We start from the raw sequence: 22,177 nt of genomic DNA, 5'->3' as shown, positions 1-22,177 counted from the left end.
GCTCATGGCTTTCATGGCCACAAATGCTCTTCTTTTCTTCACATGTCCTAAGTATATGGCACATAAAATAAATCATAATCATTGCTAATACTTACTGAGTTATTCATTGTATACCACTCATTATGCTAAGAAGTTTTACATGCATGACTTCATCATTACATGTAATACATTCATATCATTAGTGTTTTCATTTGCAGATGATAAATTATGATTCAGATTAAACTTGTCTAAAGGAATAAACTTAGTAAGCCAAAACAAAAGTAAACATAGCCAGGGGTGTGAACACAGGTCAATAAATACATTCATTCAATAAAAATATCACCTGAGAATTTAGTAGGTACCAGGCATTTTCTTAACTCTGGGAATAAAATACAAAATAATAAAATTGTCTGCTCTCATGAATGCTAATATCATAGTGGGCAACATGAAAATTTTATATTTATATAAAACTCCATGATATCTACTTTCAGGGAGAAAAAAAGCTACAAAAAAGCATTTTTTTTAAGTAAAAACAAACAAGAAATTCCAAAATACATACTTCCACTTTGCTTTTATTCTTTAGAGATAATGATACTATTGGCATAGCAATAGCTTCCATTGATTGAAACACGACGTAAGAACTGTATGAAGTACATGATATTCTCACAAATATAGTGAGCAAGGTTAAGAATTATCTGCATCATTCAAAATGACAAAACTATGGCTCAAAGAAGTTGTTTCCTAAAGTCACATAGAAAGAAAGTCATCAAAACTTAAAATCCATAGCTGGATCACAGAGAAAAAAGAACATGAACATACTACATTAAAATTCCTTACATAAGATTACATGTAGTAAGCATATTCTATGACTTGGGACTTTACTATTCCTTTAGAAATACCAGCACTTTTTCCCCTTTGCAGATTTTCTCCTTTATGTGACCATTTAAAAAATTTCCTTTACTAAATACAATACAAAAAAACCCCTCTTTCAATATGAGGTAAGAAGAGTAGAATAACAGGGCACTTTAAATGTGACAAGGTAAGGTTTTCAACAGAAAGCAAAGTCATCATCCAAGAAACGGCATGGACTCAGATCCTGAGAACAAGATTTCCTTGTGTCCATAAATGAAAAGGTGATCTTCACCTACAACCATTTGACCTTCCACAAACCTGACAGAAACAAGCAATGGGGAAAGGATTTCCTATTTAATAAACGGTGCTGGGAGTTTCGGCTAGCCATATGCAGAAAACTGAAACGGAATCCCTTCCTTACGCCACATACCAAAATCAACTCAAGATGGATTAAAGACTTAAATGTAAAACCCAAAACTATTAAACCTTAGAAGAAACTAGGCAATACCATTCTGGACATAGGCATGGCAAAGATTTCATGACAAAAAAGCCAAAAGCAATGGCAACAAAAGCAGAAATTGACAAATGGGATGTAATTAAACTAAAGAGCTTCTGCACAGCAAACCAAACTGTCATCAGAGTGAACAAACAACCTACAAGATAGAAGAAAATTTTTGCAATCTATCGATCTGACAAAGGCCTAATACTCAGCATCTCCAAGGAACTTAAACAAATTCACAAGAAAAAGAAAACATACATGCAGTCAACAAACATGAAAAACAAGCTCAACATCAAAGATCATTAGAGAAATGTAAAGCAAAACCATAATGATATATCATCTTACACCAGTCAGAATGGATATTATTAAAAAGTAAAAAAAAAACAAAAAACAAACAAAAAAACAAAAACAAGATGCTGGCAAGGTTGTAGAGAAAAAAAGAATGCTTTTACTCTGTTGGTGGGAGTGTAAATTAGTTCAACCACATTGTGGAAGACTGTGTGGTGATTCCTCAAAGACCTTGAGGCAGAAATACCATTTAACCCAGCAATTCCATTACCGATGAGAATATATAGACACATGGGGGTAGGGTGGGGAGAAAACACTCACTGGGGCCTGTCAGAGGGTGGAGGGTGGGAGGAGGGACAGCATCAGGAAGAATAGCTAATGGATGCTGGGCTTAATACTTAGGTGATGGGATGATCTGTGCAGCAAACCACCATGGCACATGTTTACCTATGTGACAAACCTGTATATCCTGCACATGTACCCTTTAACTTAAAATTTAAGAAAAGAAAAGGTGATCTTGGCATGTAGCAGAGAGAAATTTTTCCATACCTGGTCATCCTGGCAGTGTGGAATTCTCTAGAAATATGCATACTGAATACTTCCTAGCTAAAGAAACATACAGAGGAGAACCTACCTATCATAGCCAAGAACAGAGCTGAGTGTTTAACACGGACAGCTGCCCCTTTGCGCCCTTACACACTTCACTCCCAGGGCACACACTGAGGCCACCTACAAATAGGGAACTCCACTGCTACTGCTGGCAACTTCAGGGCAGTGAGGAGTATAATCTTGGTTCTCGAGTGGAAGACCCAACAGGTCACATGGTCTCCCACAGGGCTTTCAGGAGGAAGAGGAGGGTGATTCAGGATCTGTTCTCAAAGCAGAAAGTAAAATGGTGTTGGCCTCTACTCCCAGGCTCATCCCCCTCGGGTAGTCCCTTGTGGATCCAGAGATAGTCTCAAACTGATGCCAACTGGGCACAAAACATGCCCACCATCCTGGATGGCTCATCCCAGACAAATGGGACCAAGCAGGAGTCTTTTTCTTATTACATTAAACATCTACACATCATAGCCTCAATTTTGCCTCTTGGACAGTAAAGCCTAAAATACTTAACTATCTGGTCCTTTAGAGAGAAAGTCTGTGCCTCTTCCTCTAAAGCTTAAGCAACTACAGCGACTTCAGTGAGAGCTGCACATACCTGAGTTAATACCAGGCATCTACTTGTGAAGGACAACCTCCTGGCAAGCGGCACTTTCATCATATGGAAGTGACAGCAACAATACAAAGAAGTCCTGCCAGGAGACAGACCCAATTTCCCAGTTTTCCTTCTAACAGATGATAGACCCAGGACTGATCACAGAATGACTGGTATTCTAGCTTAGGGGGAGAGAAAGGGTAGAAAACCAAAAAGAGGAAGTTGTTTTCCATACCTGCCACCCATCATTTAATTCAAATATCTAAAGATGTGACTGCTGGCGAGAATGACAATAACAAATGACTAAAGATTACTATTAGCTTTTTAGTAGGAGTGCCTATAAATGAGAAAATCACAAAGACTCACAACAGATAAATAGGCAAAGGGCATGAGTAGGTTATCAAATGTGGAAAATATTGAGGCCTCTTCAGTAATCAAAGAAATACAAATCTAAAGAGAAGACAGTATTTTTCACCTACCAAGCAAGCAAGATTTTTCGACCTAAGATTCCAAGGTTTTCAACGCAGGAGAAAAGAAATAAAATGTATAAAGAAGTAAAAAGTACTTTAGAAATACCAGTATAAACAAGAAAAGTACCCAAAGCACAACAGGCGGTGAAGAATTAACATTGACCAAAGAAAGGTCTGGCCTTTGCCCTTCACTACTGGGAGGTGATCTCTGGGCCCCTGTAATGTCCTGCCAGATGGAACTGTCTTTGTTTGACTCAGGGCTTCAGTCATGTCAGTGTAGCAATGTGACTCATGGATCAGTTCAGTTCTGACCTCCAGAGGAACTACTGACTAAAGACATTGGTCTGACCTCCAGGAAGGGCTAGAGACTAAAGGTCAGTCATGTAGACAGTACAGGATCAAGCCATAATAAACTCTGGACACCAAAGACTCACGTGAGCTTCCCTAGTGAGCAATACTCTGTGTATATTGTCACACGTTGTGGCCAAGAGAAGGTAATACTGTCCATGACTCCACCAGCAATGATGGCCAGAAGCTTTGAGTTTGGACCCCTTCCAGATTCTGCTCTCTGCCTATTTTCCTTTTGCCTGATTTTAATTTTTGTATCCCTCTAATAAAAGTGTAATTGTGAGTATAGTGCTTTCCTGAGTTCCCTGACCTGTTCTAGTGAATTCTCCAAAGAGAGGGTGGATATGGGGAACCTGTGAGTTTGTAGTCAGCTGGTTTGAAGTGAGGGTGGGTTCTGAGTACCGCCAAACTTGCAGCTAGTATCTGAAATGAGGGCAGTTTTGTGGAACTATTCCTTCTAACTGTAGAGTTGGCTAAACTCATTGCACACTCATACTATGGTTTTTGTTTTGTTTTGTTTTGTTTTTGAGACGGAGTCTTGCTCTTGTCGCCCAGGCTGGAGTGCAATGGCACAATCTCGGCTCACTGCAACTTTTGCCTCCTGGGTTCAAGCCTCCTGCCTCAGCCTCCCAAGTAGCTGGGATTACAGGCGCACACCACCACGCCCGGCTAATTTTTGTATTTTTGGAGAGACGGGGTTTCACCATGTTGGCCAGGATGGTCTTGAACTCCTGACCTCATGACCCACCTGCCTCAGCCTCCCAAAGTGCTGGGATTACAGGTGTGAGCCACCACAACCAGCCTACTATGGTTTCTAAAAAGAACCTTCGGAGAAGTGGCTAATGCTAAATGTCTGAAGTAGAAAATGTACCAATCACATAAGCCTGGAACATCTTTGATAGCAAGACAACTATCAAAGACTAAAGAGATTAGGTCAAAAGGGCAAGGAAAACAACTTTAAATGGCTTCTACTGGCTATGATGGGACAGTCTGAGCATCAAAAGAATGAGTACAAATAACTGAATGGCAAAAACCTGTAAAAATCCATGTTGCATAATGATACTCAAAAAAACAAAAACAAAAAACCTCAGTGAGCTAAGACAGAACCCATTATAAAAACTGAAAAAGTAAAGAAATTAAGCACTGTCTTTCCTATATGAAATGTATTTTGGATAGCTGGGCACGGTGGCTCACGTCTGTAATCCCAGCACTTTCAGAGGCCGAAGCAGGCTGATCACTTGAGCTCAGGAGTTCAAGACCAGCCTGGGTAACATGGCAAAACCCTGTCTCTACAAAACATACAAAAATTAGCCAGGCATGGTGGTGCACACCTGTACTCCCAGCTACTTGTGGGGCTGAGGTGGGAGGATCGTTTCAGCCTAGGGGATGGAGGATGCAGTGAGCCAAGATCACACAACTGCACTCCAGCTTGGGCAAGAGACAGACCATCTCAAAACAAAACAAAACGAAACGAAAAAGATACGTATTTCAGTCCACTCATGTGGAAAAACTCCAGCTAACAGTGATTCAACTGGACACAGCCCAAGTAAAAAGTTTTCATGCCACCTCAGCCCACCTCTGAAAAATTAAACCTGAATTTAATCAAGCATCTATAGGTACCTACGGTTTCCAGTTTCTAGGAAATATGGACTATAAAGAAAAAGACAAACATCATGATCAATCAGCTAAATTCACAATAAGCATTCCACAAAACAATGACTTTGTTTCTTCAACAAATGGTTTCTAAAAAGAAAAAAAAAGAGAGAAGACATATAAACTAAAAAAGATGGAAGAGACAAAATAAACAAATGCCATGTGCGAACTTGTTTGGATCCTGACTCAAAACAACGTATAAAGACATTTTTGGGACAAATGTGCAAATCTAAATATGGACAGGGTATCAGATTAAAGAATTACAATTACTTTCGTTTGGATGATAATGGCACTGTAGTAACAAAAAATGAACTCTGAAAAATTAGTGTGTAAAATGATGCCTGAGTCTTGCTTCAAACTAGTCCAGCAAAAATAAGTGAAGGAAGGAAGGTTGGAAGGAAAGAACAGAATTGGTTCAGCAGTAGAAAGGTGAGATTGGCAAACTGTTGGTACTTATTAAAGCAAGTGAGATGGCTATATTACGTTCACTGTAACATTCTCTCTACTTTTGTATACGTTTGCAAATTTCCATAATAAAACACTAGAAAAAGTATTATTTTAATCACATTCAACATTCATAATACAGGTAGGAATGTACTTTAAATAATTATGATGTTTCTGGAAAGCAACTGGTGTTTGTGGAGGTAGGTAAGCAAAGGTTTTATGAAATCGCATTTCCTTAAGCCAGTAACTGTACCATGAAAATCAAATTTTTTAGGGAAAAAATTTGAAATATAATTAAAGCATACACAAGACACTTTCCTGTTTATTAGTAATAAATATTTGTCTACCCATTCTTTTATTATTCATATTTTAAGACAGGATTTAAAATGTTATGGATAAAAACTAAAAATTTGATTTTATTTATTTATACATTTTTTAAGACGTGACCTCGTCCTGTTACCCAGGCTACAGTATAGTGGCAGGATCACAGCTCACAGCAACCTCAACCTCCCCGGCTCAAGTGATCCTCCCACCTAAGCCTCCCAAGTAACTGGGACTATAGGCATGCACCACCACGCCCAGCTAATTTTTTTATTTTTATTTTTTTTGTAGAGATGGGGTTTCTCCATGTTGCCCAGGGTTGTCTTGAAATTTTAAAATACTAGAGAATAACTTTTTTTTTTTTTGAGATGGACTCTCGCTCTGTCGCCCAGGCTGAAGTGCAGTCATGCCATCTCGGCTCACTGGAAGCTCCGCCTCCCGGGTTCACGCCGTTCTCTCGCCTCAGCCTCCCGAGTAGCTGGGACTACAGGTGCCTGCCACCATGCCCGGCTAAAATTATGTATTTTTTAGTAGAGACGGGGTTTCACTGTGTTAACCAAGATGGTAACGATCTCCTGAATTCGTGATCCGACCCGCCTCGGCCTCCCAAAGTGCTGGGATTACAGGCGTGAGTCACTGTGCCCGGCCAGAGAATAACTTCTAACAAGGCTTACAGTATATGCAAAGTGATTTTTTTTTTTTTTTTTTTTTTTTTTTTGAGACAGTCTCACTCTGTTGCCCAGGCTGGAGTGCAGTGGTGCGATCTCAGTTCACTGCAACCTTCCTTTCCTGGTTTCAAGGGATTCTCCTGTCTCAGCCTCAGGAGTAGTTGGGACTACAGGCACCTGCCACCACGCCCAGCTAATTGTTTTGTATTTTGAGTAAGGCATGGTTTCCCCATCTTGGCTAGGCTGGTCTGGAACTCCTCACCTCAGATGACTGTCCGCCTCAGCCTCCCAAAGTGCTGAGATTACAGGCATGAACGACCGCACCCGATCTTAAATATGATTTTTTAGATGGTCAAAAAGAATGCAGAGGAAAGGAAAAAATCTAACTCTAATCTAACCCTAACCCAAAATAAGTAATAACAAGTGTCTGTAGGTACTAAATTACTCGAGTAAATACTAAATACTCCAGTAAAACATTTAGCTGCTGTCAGAATACACCACCCTCATTGGTTATAATTTGACCTAAACAGAAGGAAAAACAACTGACTGCAGAGGACCTGGTTAAAATTCTTATTCTGCCACTTACAAGTTGGGTGGTTTTAGAAAAGAAGTTTATCCTAACATTCAATTTTCTTATCTCCAAAGCAGAGATAACATCTTTCTCACAGGGCTATCGCAGGGGATATCTGTTCTTCAAAATTTACAGGTCTAAAGTAACAAGAGAATGAGAAGCAGATGGAAGTATAGCTGAAACAAGACTGGCCATGAGGTGATAACAACTGAATCAATATGATGGGTACATCATAGCTCATTCTTCTATTGCCTATCTTTCTGTGTTTTTGATTTCCACAAGAATTATAAAAATGCAGCCGGGCGTGGTGGCTCATGCCTGTAATCCCAGCACTTTGGAAGGGAAGGGCAGGTGGATCACTTGAGGTCAGGAGTTCAAGACCAGGCTGGCCAACATGGTGAAACCCTGTTTCTAGTGGGGGAAAAAAAAAATTAGCTGGACATGGTGGCGCATGCCTGTAATCCCAGCTACCTGGGAGGCTGAGGCAGGAGAATCGCTTGAACCCGGGAGGCAGAGGTTGCAGTGAGCCGAGACTGCGCCACTGTACTCTAGCCCAGGTGACAAGAGCAAAACTCTGTCTCAAAAATAAAATAAAATAAAATAAAATAAAAAAACTATAAAAATACAAAAACAGAAAGCTTATAGAACGATCCCAGTGTTTCCGCACCCACACAACAGGATAAAAATGTCTGAACGATGCCAGGAGCTGTTTCACCAAAGCAAGTCCATTTTATAAAAGGCTACTGTAAAGAACCATGTCTACTCTAATACCTACCTACTGGCACAGTGCCTATACAAGAGCTATGTGCATGCTAGAAATTACCTATATAACCGCCTGACATAATTCATGCTACACAAAAAACTTCAATTTTTTTCCCTCTACCTATTCCTCACGCTCATCTTTTCTCATATTGATGGGAAGAGGTAACTGAAACACTCTGAAGGCAGTCTTTCACTGCGGTTAAGACAGAGCTGAGAAATTTTCTTTCCCATTATGTCTCAAAGAAAATCAGCAACATGCTGGGCGCACTGGCAGCAACCTTGGGAGGCCAAGGCAGATGGATTGCTGAGCTCAAGAGTTCCAGACCAACCTGGGCAACATGGTGAGACTCCGTATCTACAAATACACAAAAAATTATCCAGATGTGGTGACGCACACCTGTAGCCCCAGTTACGGGGGGTGGGGGTGGGGGGGCACTGAGGCAGAAGGATGGCTTGAACCTGGGAGGTTGAGGCTGCAGTGAGCACAGACTGTGCTACAGCACTCCAGCCTAGGCAACAACAGAGTAAGACTCTATCTTTAGAAAAAGCAAAAAGAAAAGAAACAAAATCAGCAATGTCTTCTTAATTAAGTCTGGACTAAGCACATCTTATTGGTCACTGGCATATCTTATTTGCGGCCAATCCATTAACATGAGCAGAGCATACAAACAATGTCTAATACACAGTGACCACCCTGTATCCATGGCAAGGCATAAACACTAAATATGCTTTACTAAATAAAGGGAAACAATTGCCAATAATGAAAATTACAGTTTCCTATAAGTGAACACGTATACACAAAAACAAACAAATGAAACTTCCATTTTGCACCAATGCCTAACCAATATAAAGGATATTCAAGATTTTCTTATTCTCAGACTACACTCTCAATCTTAATGTTTAACAACAATCACCACAGGCATGAAAAGTGAAATCTTTACTTAATTTAATTTCCCTGGACCTGTCACTGCATTAAGAGGGAGGCTGACCTAGGTGACACGCAAAGTGCCTAATTACTAAAGATTCTACAAGGTAAGTTATATAAACTGGACTCTCAAGCCAGTGGTTTAGGGAAACACACACAACTGGTCTCTTTCTCAAAGGGCTGTACAACCTTATGCGTATAACAATGTGCGAAGGACCAGATCTTTTTTTTTTTTTTGAGACAGAGTTTTGCTCTTCTTGCCCAGGATGGAGTGCAATGGCGTGATCTCAGCTCACTGCAACCTCCACCTCCTGGGTTCAAGGGATTCTCTTGCTTCAGCCTCCCAAGTAGCTGTGATTACAGGCACCCGCCACCATGCCCAGCTAATTTTTGTATTTTTAGTAGAGATGGAATGTCATCATGTTGGCCAGGCTAGTCTCAAACTCCTGACCTCAGGTAATTCACCTGCCTCAGCTTCCCCAGGTGTTGAGATTACAGGCACGTAAGCCACCTTGTGCAGCCAAAAAAGCTATTTCTATCTTGAACTGTTACTTCAACCCTGGATTATTAATCTTTATGTGGTCATGTAATAATTACACAACAAGTTGTTTGTGACTTGAACCATTCAAGTTTTTTGTTGCTGCTGTTGTTGTTGTTTTATATTTCACAGATTGTACGCAGTAAGTGAATGGAAATACAGATTTTTGTGTAAGCAAAATAAAAGTTGGTCAGATTTTAATTGAAATGTATGGTTTATAAAATTAAATACTCTGTATGGGTACCAGGATGAGTAAAATATACTTATTCATGCTAATGTTTTAAATTCTCTTTTTTTTTTTTTTTTTTTTTTTGAGACGGAGTCTAGCTCTGTTGCCCAGGCTGGAGTGCAGTGGCCGGATCTCAGCTCACTGCAAGCCCTGCCTCCCGGGTTCACGCCATTCTCCTGCCTCAGCCTCCCGAGTAGCTGGGAGTACAGGCGCCCGCCACCTCGCCCGGCTAAATTTTTTTGTATTTTAGTAGAGACGGGGTTTCACCGTGTTAGCCAGGATGGTCTCGATCTCCTGAACTCGTGATCCGCCCGTCTCGGCCTCCCAAAGTGCTGGGATTACAGGCTTGAGCCACCGCACCCGGCCAAAATTCTCTTATTAAAAGAAATATCATATGACCTGTATAAAGACCAATTTGTGTAATCTAAGTGAAAGTTATAAAATTCTATTGAATGAATCTTCTCCAGAAGATTCATGAGCTGCATGGCTTTATTATGAGGAAAAGAAATGTAGATTAAAAAACAGGCCAGGCACAGTGGTTCATACCTGTAATTCCAGCACTTTGGGAGGTTGAGGCAGGTTCACTTGAGGTCAGGAGTTCGAGACCCACCTGGCCAACATGGTGAAACCCCATCTCTACTGAAAATACAAAAATTAGCTGAGTGTGGTCGCTCTCGCCTGTAATCTCAGCTATCAGGAGGCTGAGGCAGAAGGATCACTTGAACCCAGAAGGTGGAGGTTGCAGTGAGCTGAGATCATGCCACTACACTCCAGCTGGTTGGCAGAGTGAGACTCCATCTCAAGAAAAAAAAAAAAAAAAAGAAAAGTAAAGAAAAATAAAAAATGTAGATAAAACAATAAAACAACTTTCTTCATCAAATACACGTCTGTCTAAATTTTCATTCTCTAATCTGTAAATGGGGATATATATCATACCTACCTCATATGGCTGTTGCAGAAAAAAAAAAAGAAACCACAGTAAATAATCCAAAAATGTTCTCTAGGGACAGGAAGTAACTCTGTGACATAACACAAAGCACTCAAAAGCATCTGTTGAATAAACAGGGTTTCATAAGCAAATGTACTCTTGGGGTTCTACTAGCAGTACTCTAAGCAAGTGACAAGGCAGAATCCAAATAGTAACTTAGTAACAGAGAGAGACCGCATGCAGGTAGTTAATTTTCAGCAGTTTCTGTATCAGCCAATGTGTTCCCAGTATCTCATATTAAAAGAAAAAAAAAGTAATCAACTTGGTTTAATATGTTTTAACATCATACATAAATAAGTACTCCTTGGTTCCACATAAACAGTTACTAAGTATGTGTATCCTCTCTTCCACTTTATTCCCATTAAGCTATCTAATCCAGAGCTTCCTACTGCATATCGGGCTCTAACAATTACCTATCTGAGCACCTACTAGCTGCGGATTCCATCTCAGATGACACCACCAACTACATAATCTTAGATTCTTTTAATGTTTTTATTTCTCCCCAAACCAAAAATGCTTCATAACTTCTACTCAAGTATAAGTTCCTTAGACTGACACTCCACTATTTCCTTTAATTGGGCCCCTACATGAAGCTCCACACCATTTAGGTTCATCTCCTGAAATGAGGTGAATGGATAAATGGATTTTCATGCCTCTACTCATGTCATTCCACAGCTTCCATTTTGTAACCAAGAACTCACAAATATTCTGTCGTAAAGTCTTCCTTAATGTACTGGCTGTCAGTGGTCTTGTTCCGGAAGTAATGACAGCCCATACTTCAAACTATTCAAACAAGTGTTGGTATTCAGAACATAAATAAATGCCCTGCTACACTTTTTTGCCACTTGCCAAATAACTTACATCGCCCAAGCTGTACTGCAAATGGCTAAAAAAAAAATTGGTCATGACATATTATACCTCATTGCCTAATATACTACCTAGGGATAGTAAAGAGTCAATAAATGTTTGAGGTCAAAACCATGGATAAGGACTACAGCAACCAAAACTGTAAAATCAGAAAGTTGCTCAAAGAGAATCCAAAGGAACACTGTCTCTATCTATTCACTAGACTGTATACTTTACGTTACATACTTCTATATGCTATCAAAATGATCCCATGAAGCTGAATTCTCTCCTTTGTAAGTCACAATTGTTAAAAACATTCAGCAAAAAGGGACATTAGTAACCAAATACATATTTGGTCACCCTGAAATAAAAAATACTTAGGCAGAAATAAGAGGTCTGGTTTTTAGCCGTAGCTTCACATCTGCACTCCTGTGGTTTTGAGGAGTTAACCAATTTCTCTGAATCTCAGTTTCCTCATCTTAAAACATAAAAGGGTACACTAGATTATTCTTCTGATCTTCTATAAATACTCGAATCATATATTAAACATGAGTCTAACACACTGAACAAATACTAATTTTAAGAAATTTATTGTGTGCTAGTGCCGAAGAATAATCAATAGCACATTACCTGCCTTCCAAAAAGTTCAATAATAATAACATGAAGAGAGGTATGCAAAAGTTAGACTGAGAAAGAATGGACAAGAATTCACACAAAGGTGACATTAAAACATAAAAAAATTTAAAAAACATAAAAGGATATGTAAAATCAAGTTCCAACTAGGAACTGACAGTTTACCCTCACTGATCACATTACTAAAAACTTAAGAGGATAAACTTAATAAACCAATGATTTCTTTTAAGAAAACAAACATTAAAAGAAGCTAATTCTTTTATTAACTTACAACTTTGGGAATGCTTATTATGTACATGTCCCCCTAATTTATATGTAAAATCCATTAAATCCTGTAAGTAGGTGAATCTCCATGATCTAGAACTAAAGTTATTGCATGTAATTGTTAAGTAAGGTAGAAGCATAGAAATCAACTGCTATTCAAGGAATTATAAAGTAACTTTATAAGCCTTATATAAATATAAGCCTAGTACATAAGTATTACTTTTCACCAAATAGTCATGATTTCCTAAAATTTGACCTGATGCTCATTTTATATAAAGTCCTTTCTTAACTTTTATAAAATGAAACCATACTTAATACTATACAAGTTAACATAAGCCAATTCTAAATTAAAAGTAACAGGTTAGTAACTCAACAACTGAAACAACATTTTCTTAAATTATTTGACCCTCTGCTTAAACAGTCTTTAGTTTCTGCACGCTAAGAATTACTATAAACTGCCTACCATATATACTGAGACTTCGTATGAGAGAACAATTGTCAAAGCATGTCAAACATACTCATAACTCACACGGTAGTTAACAAGTTAGTAGGAATCATGGTACATTAATAAACATAATGCATGAAACTGAACAGATCCAAATTGATCTTTGTATTTGCATACATACACAGGTATATCTACACAATAACAGCGAGAGTTCAAATTGGGGAGAAAGGATCAACTTTTCATGCAATGGTATTATGACAAATGGCTATCCATAACATGAAGAAAAATAAACTATCTGGAGGTACATATTCACTAACGAGAACTAAAACATCAACAAGGTACCACTTTTTACCCTTCAGGTTACTACCGATGATTAAAATAAGTGCTAAGTGTTGACAAGATTAACAGTGGGTCCACTGGAACATTTCTGACAAAAACATAAACTGGTACAACTTTTAAGGAAATTTAATCTGCCACTACGTATCAAAATTCAGAATGTACAAACCAGCAATTCTACTTCTGGGAATGTACTGGAAGCAAAGAATGAGACAAGTGTACAAAGGTATATATATATGCAATGATTTTCATTATACCATTACTTTTAAAAATGATAAATTTAAAAACTATCAATGGAGGTTGGTTAAATACATTATGCCTATAGTCCTAGCTACTCAGGTGGTTGAGGCAGGTGGATACGGTTTGCTTGAGCCTAGGAGCTAGGTGACCCAGCAAGATCCTCTCTCTAAAAAAATAATAAATTATGACCCAACCCTATAAGGTGTCAAATTTTAGACATTTAAAAATGTTTGCTTCGATCTATACATATTGATCAGTAAGAAAAATTTATAGTGTATATTATGTGATTCTGTTTGTGAATTTTATTTTTACAACTAATGCAGAGGAGAACATATGTATATACAAACACTTAAAAAGTCTGGATCAATTTAATAGTAATCTTTTTAACACTGGCTATCTCTGGATGCCGACTTTTACTTTCTGCCACTTTCTTTAAAAATCACATTTATGATTAGATGGGAAAAAACTTATATCCATTAAAAAAAAAAAAAGACACCCTACACATTACAAATAAATAAAGAACCTGAATTTGTTGCCCCAGAAGAGTTAGTCCTACCAAGAGAGCAAGACAAAGATTCCCACCTGCTTTCCCCATTTCAGTCACAATCTGAGGTCCTAGGGGAGTTCTGCCCTACTCCCATTCTTGGTTTTTTTTTTTTTTTTTTTTTTTGAGATGGAGTCTCGCTCTGTCACCCAGGCTGGAGTGCAGTGGGCCAGATCTCAGCTCACTGCAAGCTCCGCCTCCCAGGTTCACGCCATTCTCCTGCCTCAGCCTTCCGAGTAGCTGGGACTACAGGCGCCCGCTACCTCGCCCGGCTAGTTTTTTGTATTTTTTAGTAGAGACGGGGTTTCACGGTGTTAGCCAGGATGGTCCCGATCTCCTGACCTCGTAATCCGCCCGTCTCGGCCTCCCAAAGTGCTGGGATTACAGGTTTGAGCCACGGCGCCCAGCCCCCACTCCCATTCTAAATCTAGCCTTCCCTAAATGGTCATTCATGTTTAGTTTTCCAACTGTTTTCTTTTGTTTTCTTTTTTCTTTTTTTTTTTTTAGAGACTTTCACTCAGTCACCCAGGGACTGGGTGCAGAGGCGCGATCTCAGCTCATTGCAGCCTCTGTCTCCCAGGTTCAAGAGATTCTCTCTCCTCAGCCTCCAAAGTAGCTGGGATTATAGGCACCCCACCACACCCAGCTAATTTTTTTTTTTATTTTTAGTAGAGACAGGGTTTCACCATGCTGGCCAGGCTGGTCTCAAACTCCTGACCTCAAGTGATCTGTCAACCTCGGCCTCTGGAAGTTCTGGGAATACAGGCATGAGTCACCACGCCCCAACTGTTTAGCTTTATGTAGACAGAAGAGGGAGAATAGAACTGTGAAAAGAACATGAGATTTGGAATCAAAAGAATTGTATTCAAGTCCTGGCCCGATGTGACCTGGATTGACTTCACCTAACAAGTTTTTTCATTTGATTACAAAAAGGAAAAAGTACCTGTCTCACATGGTTGTGGTCACAATCTAACGAATAATCTACACATATATGGAAGTTATGCAAACCATAAAGTGAAATATAAACATCAGTTACTGTTGTTAACTGATTCAGATCTCTGTTCTGAGTTCAGAACTAGCAGTAACCAATGCTACATATTTCCAACTGGAAATCCTACTGTTACCTCAAACTCAACATGTCTAAATTTAAATTCGGTGCTTTTCCTTTACATCTATTCCTAATTTATTCATTGTCAATAAACTATCATTCTACTACTGCCCCAGACTTCATTTATTTTTCTTTTCTTTCTTTTTTTTTTTTTTTAACAAACTTTCCAAAGTGACAATAGACCAGGCTTCAGTTATTTCTGTCCAAGTCCTACCCATTTTTTCCTTTCTAATCCAACCCCTCATTTTCCAATGACATAACCCATACTTAGGAGCCTGCAACCTCTTCTCTCTGCCTTTAAATCTCTATCCTGCTTAAATCCTTCCTAAATACTCCCTAACAGTTACAGCCAAGGTAGTCAGGCTGCTTCCCTCAAATATCTTCCCTAGCACCTTGCTGTTGCCTATAGCAGGGCACAAATCTGTGGTTCCTTTACAGCTACACTCTCCTTGTCACCTCTGGTTCAGTACTCAGTTTCACTTAACTGCACTATCTGCCCACCCCTCTTAGCATGTGAATTTGCCAACTTGACATAGGCTAGATTAACAATAAAAAATGGCAGACTTAGGAACAAAATTTACTTGTATTTGAATACCATCTATCTCACTGAAGCTCAGGTAACCTCTACACATCAGTTAACAATCTACAAATTGCAACAATACCTTTCAGAGAGATGAGAAGGATAGCAATAATGTACTTCAGACTCCTTTACAGTGCTAGTAATATACTAACAGCTTTAAAAATGGTGGCAATTATGACTTTAATTAAACTCCAGCACTCAAGAACTTCATAATTAACCCGTTTATCTTTGTAGCAGTATCATCAACTATTCCCTTAAATGACAAACCTATACCCTCACTTTACATATTCCTGCCAGGTAAAATACCCCCATCTTTGCTTATCTGAATTTTACTCATCTTTAGAAGTCCAAGTATTGCTGGGCGCCGTGGCTCAGGCCTGTAATCCCAGCACTTTGGGAGGCCGAAGGGGTGTGGATCACGATGTCAGGAGACCGAGACCATCCTGGTTAACACAGTGAAACACCGTCTCTACTAAAAATACAAAAAAATTTGCCGGGCGTGGTGGCGGGCGCCTGTAGTCCCAGTCACTCGGGAGGCTGAGGCGAGAGAATGACGTGAACCCAGAGATCGCCCCACTGCACTCCAGCCTGGGCGACAGAGTGAGACTCCGTCTCAAAACAAAAACAAAAACAAAAAACAAAAAACAAATAAAAGTCCAAGTATTGTCCTATTACCACTTTTGGGAAGTCTTCCCTTATCACAGGTGGCCTACAGTATTCTTTCTCCCTTCTCTGAATTTACAGAACTCTTAAGTAGTTAATATAAGATAGCAGGAATTCTCTTATCTGGGGGGGAAAAACTTCTCTCTCATTATGAGGACATCTGTTCCTCCTAAATCCTCCTGGGATACAGTGGATACAGTCAGCTATAAATGAAAGGGAGAAGAGAGGTGTATTTAAAAAAACATTGATCCAACAGGGTGCGGTGGCTCATGCCACCCAGCACTTTGGGAGGCCGAGGTGGGCGGATCACCTGAGGTCGGGAGTTTGAGACCAGCCTGACCAACATGGAGAAACCCCATCTCTCCTAAAAACACAAAATTATCTGAGTGTGGCAGTGCATGCCTGTAATCCCAGCTACTCAGGAAGCTGAGGCAGGGGAATCGCTTGAACCCGGGAGTCGGAGGTTGTGGTGAGCTGAGATTGCATCACTGCACTCCAGCCTGGGCAACAAGAGTGAAACTCCATCTTAAAAAATAAAAATAAAAATATACTGACCCCAGTGCATTTGTTTCCAGATGTACAGGGATAACAACTGAATCCATGTATACCCATATTTGAGGAAAAGAACCAGAAAGTATCTCACATACTCATTAAAATCTATCCAACTTATCAACTGGAGATTAATTTACAATTTTCTCTTGAGAGATTACCACCAAGATGATAGTCAATTATCCCAGCCTTATTGTCAACTATTCTAATACAGTCAAAACTTAGAATTAGGCTGGACACGGTGGCTCATGCCTGTAATCCTAGCACTTTGGGAGGCCAAGGTGGGTGGCTCACTTCAGGCCAGGAGTTCAAGCTTGGGCAACATGCTGAAACCCCGCCTCTACAAGAATGCAAAAATTAGTCAGCAGTGGTAGTGCGTGCCTGTAATCCCACCTACTGGGAGGCTGAGGTGGGAGGATGACCTGAGCCCAGGAAGCAGTGGTTGTAGTGAGCCTAGATCACACCATTGCACTCCTGCCTGGGGGACAAAGTAAGACTCTGCCTAAAAAAACAAAAACAAACAAAAAAACAGTATTTGCTTCTTTATATGAGAAGGTGACAGGGGACACCCCAATGACAATCTCTGACCTTCAAAACTGGACACATTCATTATTCATCCACTATTTTGGGGGCATCTAACATAAGCCAGACACTGCTAGGTGCCTGAAATACAAATATCTTCAAGATGCTTTCCAGCTGAATAGAACACATGAGACTTAGATAACCCTAAAGTGGACTAAAACCTTCAGAGAGAAAAGACGATTGGAAATAATTTTGCCTGATCTCTAGTTCTGTAAACTGCAATTATTAGCAATTCTCCCTCATTGAGGGGTCATGGGCTACTGCATCAATGGAGATAATGTCCTCCACAAATGGAGTGTCTAGGTTGCCCAGGGACTGAAAACTGGGCATCAGTCTCCCCAAATCAGATGTATTCTAATCTGATCCTACCCCTTCTCTGCCAAGAAAAAGAAAAAGAATGAAAGATGAGTAGGTCAGGCATTTTCCTAACATTTCCCTGAAAGAAAACCTTTTTCATAAAAGTTCAGACTTCCTAAATATATGCCTTGTCTATAAACTAGACAAGCAACTTCACCAAAAGAATGAAGCGAACATTTATAAAGGTAGTGCCCAAAGACAGCAAACGAGGTAAAAATAGCAGAACAGGAATACGTTTGAAACAAAAATGAAAAATACTTTGGAGTACCCCCTTAAGTTTTTTTCCCTAGGTGTAAAGGAAGTACATGTGTATACTCAGGCAATATGGTTTTATAAAAATGAGGTAACACCCTACATACTACTATGGACTTTGCTTGAACTGCATAAAATAACAGAACTCTTTCTGTATCACTACATATGAATGCATTACACATTTTGGTGTCCCTATCATTTATAAAAACTACATAAAATGCATGATTTTAGTGAAAATTTTCTAGTTGTGTGTTTTATTTCATAATGGAATCTAACAGTAAAACCAAAATTATCTATATATCAAATATAGAATTATATAACACAGGGAAGATGGAGAAAAAAAGAAAATGTAGAATTAGCTGCATTCTATTAAACCAAGATTATCTATAAACATATAACAATATTAAACCAGCCTGCCCAAATCTGGCATTTGCAGTAAAACAATTACTAAAAGCCATTATATTACTATAATAATAATATGGCAGTGAATTAATATTTCAACAGGTATGCTGAACAGTTACTGAACAAGTATAATGTGTGGAATGTGAAGGAAAACATGAGTGAACAGTCTCAAATCAGTGACAAAAAAAGGAAATGGATCACAATTATTTTCATCTCCTAGCACAATTACAAGCCAATAAAATATGAGAATTCAAAAGGCAAAATCACGGGTGGAAAAAAATCATGGATGAAAAAAAAAATGGGCGAGGATTGTTATTCCACAATCCTCAAAGCACTCACTGAACAGCTATGAAAGCAGAAACAAATTAACCCAGGAAAGAGGGTACTTGGAGCCACTCAAGTACTGCATTTACAAAAAGTAATCCAACAGAACCGGAACTTTACAAAGGGATGGAAAGAAATGCCATCCTCTCAGGGCCCGAAACAATGGGGGTACAGTTTACAGTCAAATTAAGCTGATTTGGTCCATAATAAATTAAAGAATCAGAGACAAGTAATCTTTACATCCTTTTACCTATGTGAGTTAAGCAAAAACTCATAAACCTAGCACTATTCAATCTGCTTGGCTAGTCTTTTATCTATTCTACATTCTCAAAGTAATCTGCATTTGTCATTTACATCCATTAAAATTTCCAGTGGTTGCCCATTTCCTATAAATAAATATATATAGACATACACGTATTTCTTGTTCACTGTTGCATTGCTGAAGCTAAAAGAGTACGCTGCAGGGGTTCAATTAGCATTTCAGGAATAAATGAGATGAATTTGGCTTCAACTGCTTTCCAGCCATGCTGGGTTTACTTGAATTCACCTGTAGGCCTTTGCACATGCTGAATTACAGTACATTAGTTTCCTTACCATGACTTCCAAACCTGGATATGCAGAGTCCCCCAATCTTCCAATTCTATCCCCTCTCTCATACTAGCCCAGCCTCAGTAACTTCATTTTTCTTTGTATATGCCATGTATATCAGAGCCGTTCCACTTACTGTTTCTTCCACCAAAATTCCTTTCAAGAGAGTCACACACTTACACCCCTTACTTCTCTTGGGCCTTTATTCAAAAGTCAATCAGTGGCCGGGCTTTGGGAGTCCAAGGCAGGCAGATAACCTGAGGTCAGGAGTTCAAGACCAGCCTGGCCAACATGGTAAAACCCCGTCTCTACTCAAGAATAATTACTTAAACATTTTTATGTTCCTCATGCAACTAGTTCAAAAACCCCACAGTGGTAAAAAGATAATAAAAGAATCGTGAAAGTGTGCTGAAAGGGATTGCTAGATTTTCACCTAAGTGACTTAGGCCAGTATTACTACAAAAGAAAAGTGTAACCGGAGTTAGAAAATATCATTACCTGAATGAGAACATTTTATCAGCCATTCTTTTAAAAAGATATTCATAAGACATACACATCTGCAAAGTAAAGTATGTAGGTACTCAAATATTTGCTGAATGCATGATTAAAATTTTTAAGTTAATCTTAAATAGAGTCTAAAAACTTTTCTCAGGCTAACAATCAAAATTTAGGTTCAAAATTTCGAAAACAAAAGTCTTGTGTCCTCTGCCTTTATGAACTTGATTTGCTAAGAGTAAATCTGCCATGCATCCTGATCTTGTGTTTGGCAGCAAGAGCTAAAAGAAAACTCAGGGACAAGTACCGCTTCATTGTCTTCCCTGTCGTCCAATAACAAACATATAAAGGATTAGTTACATAAATAATCATATCTTGATTACCATAAAAAGTTCAAAATAGACCAAATAAAATTACTTTAAAAACATGAACTCCATCAATATCCACTTTCCATCAACAGAGGTTTCTACACATAAGCATTATGTGCCTAAAGCATCCCTGGCATAAAACTTTATCCAGGTTTTGAACACAATCACAAACATTAAAAGACATGATAGGAATGTTATTGACAAAATATCTTCATTAGGGCTATATTCTGTTACAACAAATACAAAAAGCGAACATATTTTCACATTCCTAGCAATGGTCTGCTTATAGATCCAATAATCCAAAAAATAAAATCAGCCACCTCCCTCAGTAGTCCTTTGGCTTCTCAAGAGTTTTATCTGATCAGAAGTGGAAGGACCCTCTTTTTTATCGTCTACCAAAATGTAATAACATTCTTGATTAAACACACAATTAAATCTATTTAAATGTCTTCCTAAATTGCTAACTGTCCAAACCTACGTTTAAATCATAAAAGCTTCATCAAAACATAAAAATCTAAGAAACTACACAGTAAAATGGTTAGCAAATAGGTACACTTTAAATGTTTGCAGCAGACTTGAGAACATTCCCATCTGGCTGAATGTCTCGTAGTAACGTGACTCTTTATCAACAGTGAGCACATGAGTCTTCTTTGGCACCCAGGTCTACACTACTTCAAGGTATGACCACACTTCAAAGAGTCATGATGGAAAAGACTAGATTACGAAACCATAAACAGTAAACACAGCACATCCACCAGGCGGTGGAAGAAACTATAGAGATATTCCATTCAGAAGCTGCCATTTCTACTGTTGGTTACTGTATTTTTGTTTCTACCAAGGAAGCTGTAAAATCCGCGTGCACGCCCATCTCAAATCTATCCGTGGGGCGGGCGCAGGCTGAGTCATTCCTAGGAGTAACTTTATACCGATCCTCGCACTCTGGGGTCGGGACAAAGATATCATCTCTCCGTTCCTCCCACTCGGTGAGCTTCGTTCGGCCTCGGCCAAACTCCACTCTCCCGTTTCTCGAGTCCAACACAGAATTAAGGGCTGATCCCTGGCAGCGATGAGCACAAGTCAGGATGTGTCTCGGGAGGTTCGGACGTCCCTCGCCCTTGGCCACTCCGGCAACTAGGCCGGGTGCTGACCGGCAGCGCAGAGAGAGGGATCCCAAGGCTCCGTCCGAGAAAGCCGCTGGCAGCCCCGCAACGAGAGAGCCCGACCCACACCCCCCGCAGCCTGCCTGGTGGAGCATCGATTCGAACCGCTTTTGTCTCCAAAGGGGCTCTTGCGCCGGGAAGGCGGCCAGTGGGCAACACCTGCCGGGGCGGGAGGCGCCGGGGCCCTCGGGTGCACACACCTGCGCGTGGGCCGGGCTCGGGCCGGCCGGAACCCTGGACCCCGCGACCCCGGCCCACCGTGCCAGGGCCCGCCGCGCGACCGCTGTGCCAGATGGGGGAAGGGGACGCGGGCGGCGGCGACACTTACCCGGCAGCGCCTCCTCCTTCGCCGGCGGCAGCAGCAGAGCCAGCGACCCCCGGCACCATCTTCCGCCGCCGCCTAGTCCTCGGCGGCGGCTACCAACCGCCCATTCGGCACCGCTAAGCCGACACAACCGCCGGCGTCCCGGGCGCCCGCCCGCCGGGGCCCCGAACTCTAGGCAGGAGGGAGGGGTCCGGGCGGAGAAGGACGCGGGCAGGCCCCTCGGCTCTGGGTCTGGGGCCGGGGGACAGAGGGCCACGGCCTGTCAGAGCCGAGGGGCCCAGGCGACTGGGGGACCCTGAGGCAACGCCGAGGGCTCGGCAGGGCCGCGGACACCGCCGCGGCTTGGTTTGTTATTGTCGACTCCGTCTCTTCCTCCGCGGAGC

The 22,177-nt window shown here is 40.4% G+C and overlaps 1 protein-coding gene across 4 annotated transcripts in view; it reads right to left on the bottom strand.

Moving 5' to 3' along the window:
- Positions 1 to 21,934, bottom strand: part of LOC105463388 (RB1 inducible coiled-coil 1) — a 96,150-nt gene extending 74,216 nt beyond the window's left edge. For all 4 annotated transcript variants that reach the window (XM_071068246.1, XM_011710449.3, XM_011710451.3 and 1 more), the window contains exon 1: positions 21,798 to 21,934. The gene's annotated coding sequence lies outside the window, so the exon portion shown is untranslated. The remainder of the gene's footprint in view (positions 1 to 21,797) is intronic.
- Between the last annotated feature and the right edge of the window lie 243 nt (positions 21,935 to 22,177).

The sequence above is a fragment of the Macaca nemestrina genome, chromosome 8 (assembly GCF_043159975.1).
Source record: "Macaca nemestrina isolate mMacNem1 chromosome 8, mMacNem.hap1, whole genome shotgun sequence".
NCBI classification, from domain to species: domain Eukaryota; kingdom Metazoa; phylum Chordata; class Mammalia; order Primates; family Cercopithecidae; genus Macaca; species Macaca nemestrina.
Note: the sequence above shows the minus strand (reverse complement) of the source record. Positions and strands in the feature narration are given on the sequence as shown.